The 5701-nt window shown below is 45.4% G+C and overlaps 1 long non-coding RNA gene across 1 annotated transcript in view; it reads right to left on the reverse strand.

Moving 5' to 3' along the window:
* The window catches only part of LOC109298731, a 24407-nt gene that overhangs the window by 17336 nt on the left and 1370 nt on the right, over positions 1-5701 (reverse strand). Inside the window, exon 2 of the long non-coding RNA XR_002097688.1 lies at positions 1281-1285. This is a non-coding gene — a long non-coding RNA (uncharacterized LOC109298731). The remainder of the gene's footprint in view (positions 1-1280; positions 1286-5701) is intronic.

The following is a 5701-nucleotide window of genomic DNA, read 5'->3' on the forward strand; positions in this document are numbered from 1 at the left end:
CCACCCCACCATAAAAAGCCCTGAGACCAGGGCAGACTTACCTGTTTCAGGTAATGGAGGAGCGGACACGTGGTTTGTGAGCCGTGCCTACTTCTGTCTCGAGCTGGCATGAGCTGGTGACATCATCCTGGAGGCTGCCCAACAAGGATAAAAGCTGGCGCCAAGGGAGACGCAGAGGGAGCACTACAGGGGAAGGACTCGGGAGGTGTTTCCCCCACTAGGCAGGTGCCAGACCAGCGGACGCTGAGAGATCCCGAGTGGGGACACCAGAGAGAGCCTCCAGCAGAGGCAAGAACAGGGGAACACACTGAGGGATGCGGAAAACTGTAAGAAAAAGGGCAGACCAGACTGCCCTGGATCAACGGTGAAAGCCTTGTTTTTTTTTTCTTTCCTTTCTATTTTCCTTTCATCCATCCAGTTATGAAGGGGTCTTTGGATACCCCTTTTGATAAGGACTAGCTCCAAGAGGCTCTGAGGCCAGGACAGGGGCACCCCGAAAGGCCCTGAAATAAGGGCTGGGGGAGTCAAAGACAATGCTCCAAGAAAGAAGAGCAGTGGTAGATGACAGCCAAAAGCCAGACCTAGTCAGAGGTCCATCAGGCAGTCCGGAGCATCTCGACAGGAGAGAGGCGACACCACAAGGTGAGCTGGGGAACAGCAGCAGTCATCGTGAAGGCTGGTGTATGAATGGGGTGTAGGGGAGGCAGAGCCACACGGAGCCCCGCTGAGGGTCACAGTCCGTCCAAGTGAGCCCATTGAGGGGAAGCCCACCACTGATATTACCATTGAAGTCATGGCAGGTGAGTCTCAGGGCTTTTCCCGGGGAGACTGTGGGCTCATTCACGGAGGGCTAACACCCACGTCACAGTCAATCTTGGGTGCACACGCCAAGGCGGCACATGAATGCCTACAGGAGACCAGGCGGGCATACATGCCTTTGAGAGAACCTTCTTCCTAGCTCCCATCAATCAGTACAAGTCTAGATTATGCCATATGTATTTATATCTTTCCTAAAAAGAGATTTTAGCATCTTAAATGTAATTGTGAACATTCTTTCACACAAATATCTCTTTTTTTTAACTTCTGCATGCTTGGCTTTGATGGGTTCCACAAGCTAATTATGTATTGAATAAAATGCATTGTTTAGATTTCTTTTCACTAAAGAATGAGTGATACTGCTGTAATCCCATATAACCATAGCCCCAACAGTTTCTTACCAACAGAAATACAATTGTGTCACTAGTTTACCACTGGCTAGCACCAGAGTGGTAAATCCTGACCACTACTTACAGCACTCAAGGGAACTGAGTTGCAGCTCACACTCTTCTTCCCTGCCACAGTTTGTATTGTTACCATACAGCTGCAAATATTGTTTCAAACGTATGTAAAGTGTGCAGGCCCTGCAAAGTCAGACTATGTAACTCATCCCCCATTTCTCTTGTTCCCCTTCTCTCTTCCCACCCCTCTCCCCTCCTCCCCACGTAATCAGAGTCTCTAGAATTCAACGGGCTACTTCTGAGACAGCATGCAACACATGTAACATCTCTGCCTGTATAAAGCAAACCTGGATTTATGTTGTTGGCACAAGATTGGAAAAAGGTATGAGCTGCACCTGTCCAGATTCAACAGTGTTTGGATTTGAGCTTATCTGCTACAGCTGTAGTAGAGAGCGTCTTAGCTGGATACTCACCAAGATGTCGTGCCAGGTTTCAGTCTACTGGACACATGTGGTCTTAAGTCTTAAGTTTCCCTTGACCTCAGTGGGCCACAGAACAATTTCTGGCATGACCAGTCTGGCACATTTCCTAGGCATGAGCTCAGTTTGTTACTTTTTCATGAATATGATGCTCAATCATGCACTGAGTGCTCAACTGTGCACCCCAAGACTGATGCTGACCCCCTAACTCTTGAGGGCATTCTGGGTTTAGAGTTTAATTCTTCAGGAGGCATATCAGAGAGGTGGCATATAGATGTGGACTCTACAGAGGATTCAACCCCCCCCACACACAAGCACACAATCTTGTTTCTTTTTCTTAAATGGAAATAGACAAATGTATAGCAATAAGCCATACAAGTAATAAACCCCGTATAAGCAAACGTAGCAATAAGCCCTGCTTCATTTTCATCACCATTTTGGAGTTGCTTTTTGGTTTGGGGTTAATATCATGGCTTGCCTTTAAAATCATCAAGCCTTTCTAGGTCATCTAGCTGACTTCAGTTGGTCCCACAGTTAAACACAGATACCCCTGATAGGAAAGTATGCTCCACCCTTCCTGTCTCCTTCCCCAACATTTCCTGTGTAGCCCCGGGAGTTCCTCTGACCTATGTAAGTCTCTCCAACTTCAAAGGGCAGCTTCACCAACTTGGTTTCATTGCTCTGTGTTTAAGTGTTTTGCTTGCTTCATGCTGCAGAGAAAAGGGAAGAATTATTTTTTCCCAGATTCAGTCAAACCATATCCCACCTGCATTGTACACTGTTAAGGCTTAAGAAACAAATATCCTGGCATAGACATGTTTCAGACCTTGTCAACAAATGGCGGGTTCAATATACACTAATACTCTATGTTCAGCACTTCAGCAACTTCATAACTTCAACCAGAATTCCTAAGTAGCACATGGATAGGTGCTTCATGGTCAAAGATTTGCTACCTAGAACAGCTGCTGGATCCCACCCTAGAACTGGATGCATACCAGTAATGGATAATTAAACCCTACATGCAGTTTATAAAATGCATTGGGGTCCTTCTGCATAAAGCAAACTATTTAGTGCAGTTTCTTAACCTTCCCAACTGCTTTTCCAAGATTGAGACTTGTATAAGATCTGCCTGTCAGAGACTTATTCCAAGAGTCAAGAGCTGATGCTATTGGTTTGGATGAACTGTGCAGAGGTGATGTTTGCCCCTCTTATGAAGAGGGCTCCTTCAATATTTTGCAAATTGCATAGAACCATCTTGGTGCTTATTTTATTCAATGACTGCTTCATTGTGATTAATATAACAACATCAGCCAGTGTCACTGCAACGTCCTGCATGATGTCTTGGAATTTAAACACAACCCTGGAGACAGAACTCTGCCACTTATCCACAAACATCTACCGGTTTCATGCAGCAAAGGAAAATCTTCACTGTTAGTGCAGTGTGTCTGACACACTGGGCCACGTCTACATGAGACGCTTAATGCTCAGTAGCCTAATAACACTGTGCAGTAGTGTGCTGGGTAAAAACTGTGCTAATACACTACTGCAAAGTACTATTAGGCTACTGCACAGTAAGCATCACTAAAAAAACGTGCTGGTGCTACTGCGCAGTAACTCTAGTAACTTCACATTTAATTAGTACTTCATTAAACAAATACTAAATTAAATGTGCAATAAATACTGCACATTAATGAATATGTAGAGGTACCCACTGATAAATAAATCTTATGATACACAGTCGAGCTTTGCAATTCAACATATTTAGCACACTCAATGCATTAGGGTAAGTTCAAGCCTAGAACCAAATAACTCCAGAGACTTGGGGTATGTTTTTACTGAAGTTAAAAAGATAGGACTGCTATTTAGACTGGCCTATGCCACCTATCTTTAAATTAGTTAGCTCAAGTAGTGGTAACAATATGGCTGTGGCAGCACAGAGGTCAGCCTTGGCTATCCACTTGAATACTTACCTGGCTTCTAAGGTGGGTCCTGCATCTTGTATTCATTTTCATGCTGCAGCAGCTATGGTACTAACAGTACCCAAGCTAGCTAGCTCAGGCATGTCTAGCTGAGTGGCAATCACATCTTGACTTGAGTATAGGTACACTCTTGAAGAGCCTTTAATTACTAGATCACTAGTGCAAATCTGGCCCTGGTTGTTATGTCATCTGACAGATATTTAGTATTTGATGTATAATCAATTAGTGGTCTTGGTTCAGTTGTTCCTATAATAAAATCATACTTACAATTTATTTTTATTGGTATTGTTGTTAGTCCTTTCAAGAAACACACACAAATTGAATAGTCATATATAAAAGATCCTTGTCCTCTTTGTCAACCAGAAGATATCTATTTTGGAAGCTAAGGTCAAGCGTAGTACTTAATAGTGGTATTCACTTTGTTTAAGTTTTGATGTTACCGACAGTACATTGTCATACAGTATTTGGTATAGACAATGCAGTTCTCCAAGTGGACAAAGGGAAGTGATAAACTGTTCCTTGAGGCGCAAAGACTAAGCCAGAATAAAAAATACCTGGTATAAAAGTACTTGGCAGTGAACTCCATGTGCTTCTGAATAATGTAATGGCAAAGAAAAGAGTACCTTAGGGGAGCACTGAATGTACACTTGAGAAATTCAGTAGCTTTAGATCTTGGAAAAACTGAAGATTATATATTAAAGGCTGAGGAGTGGGCCTGAATAAGTACAGATAATCAATACTCCACCCTACTACCACTAAACAATGGGGCAAACCCTGCTTTCCTGTGAGTCAGTGACAGCTCTGTTCTGTGAAGATCCTTACACTGTTACTATCTCTGGGGTATCCGAGCACTTGATATTGTTTTTGTTCCAATTTTTATGAGAACAGGCTCGAGTCTTAAATCCATTTTCATGGAAGGTACCTTTACTAGAGGTGTTCGCTACCTCAGCTTTCCTGCACAGGCAGTAAGGGGTAGTCTGACTATTTGCTGGGTCAGCTCTCAATCCCTGTCTTCTCTGTGACTCTCTCATTGGGCTACTTCTATTCTCAGAGTGCCTCCTGAATAACATATACAGTTTCAAGCCAAAGGGAATTACGCTGTCCAGGCAGCTGTGGTTTATTTGTGTCAAGGTAGGGGCACTAATGTGTATTTGGCCATTCAGAATCACAATTCTTTCAACAACCCCTAAATCTCAGCTTCATCATTTCTACAGCAATAGTGTCTGGTAACTATTCCAACAGCTTAACTCTTAAATTGCTGGAATTTATTATTTTTATTCCTAATGCTTCCCTCTTCATCTCTCTGTGTATGTGCACATGTGTTTCTATACTGTATGTATTTCTGAAAGAGGTTAAAAACTAGGGGCGCACCATTAAAGATTTTGGGGGCCAATACGATAGCCGATATTTAAGGAGGCATATCAGCCAATACCGATTCAATATTGGATACAGCTGCCTCCAGGTGGTAAGTCTGTTGTGGTGGAAGGGGAGGGGGGACAGAAGGGGCATGCGGGGCAGATCAATGGCTCCCACAGTGAGGGAGGGGACAGGGGCAGGTGCTGTCTAGGTGGGGTGAGGGTGCAGGACAGAGGTGGTTCCCACTGCTGCTTGCACCCCGGGAGGGTTGGGGGGGTGTGCCTCCCAGATCTGCTCAGGGTGGACAGGCAGGCTGCAGCCCGTCCAGCCTGGAGCTGGCACCAGTGGCACTGGGAGGGGCTGCAGCCACCCCAAATTTTGCTGCAGCTCCAGTCCCAGCACCACTGCTACTGCCAGCCACCAAACACAGCCTTGGCTCTTCCCAGCGCATGGGTGGAGGTGGGACATGGAGCTGGGCTGTGCCTGGCGATGTGTGGCTGGGAGCAGACCAGTGGTGAAATTTGGGGTAGCTGCAGCCCCTCCCAGCGCTACTGATTCCCACTCCGAGCCCAGCCCCTGCCAAGAAGAACACTGCACAGTGCCGGTATCAGCCCATTCACCCACCCGCCCCAAGCAGATCCAGGGGGCATCCCCCCTGCCTCCCGGGGTG

Source organism: Gavialis gangeticus, unplaced genomic scaffold, assembly GCF_001723915.1.
Source record: "Gavialis gangeticus isolate Ggan-Ray unplaced genomic scaffold, GavGan_comp1, whole genome shotgun sequence".
Classification (NCBI taxonomy): domain Eukaryota; kingdom Metazoa; phylum Chordata; order Crocodylia; family Gavialidae; genus Gavialis; species Gavialis gangeticus.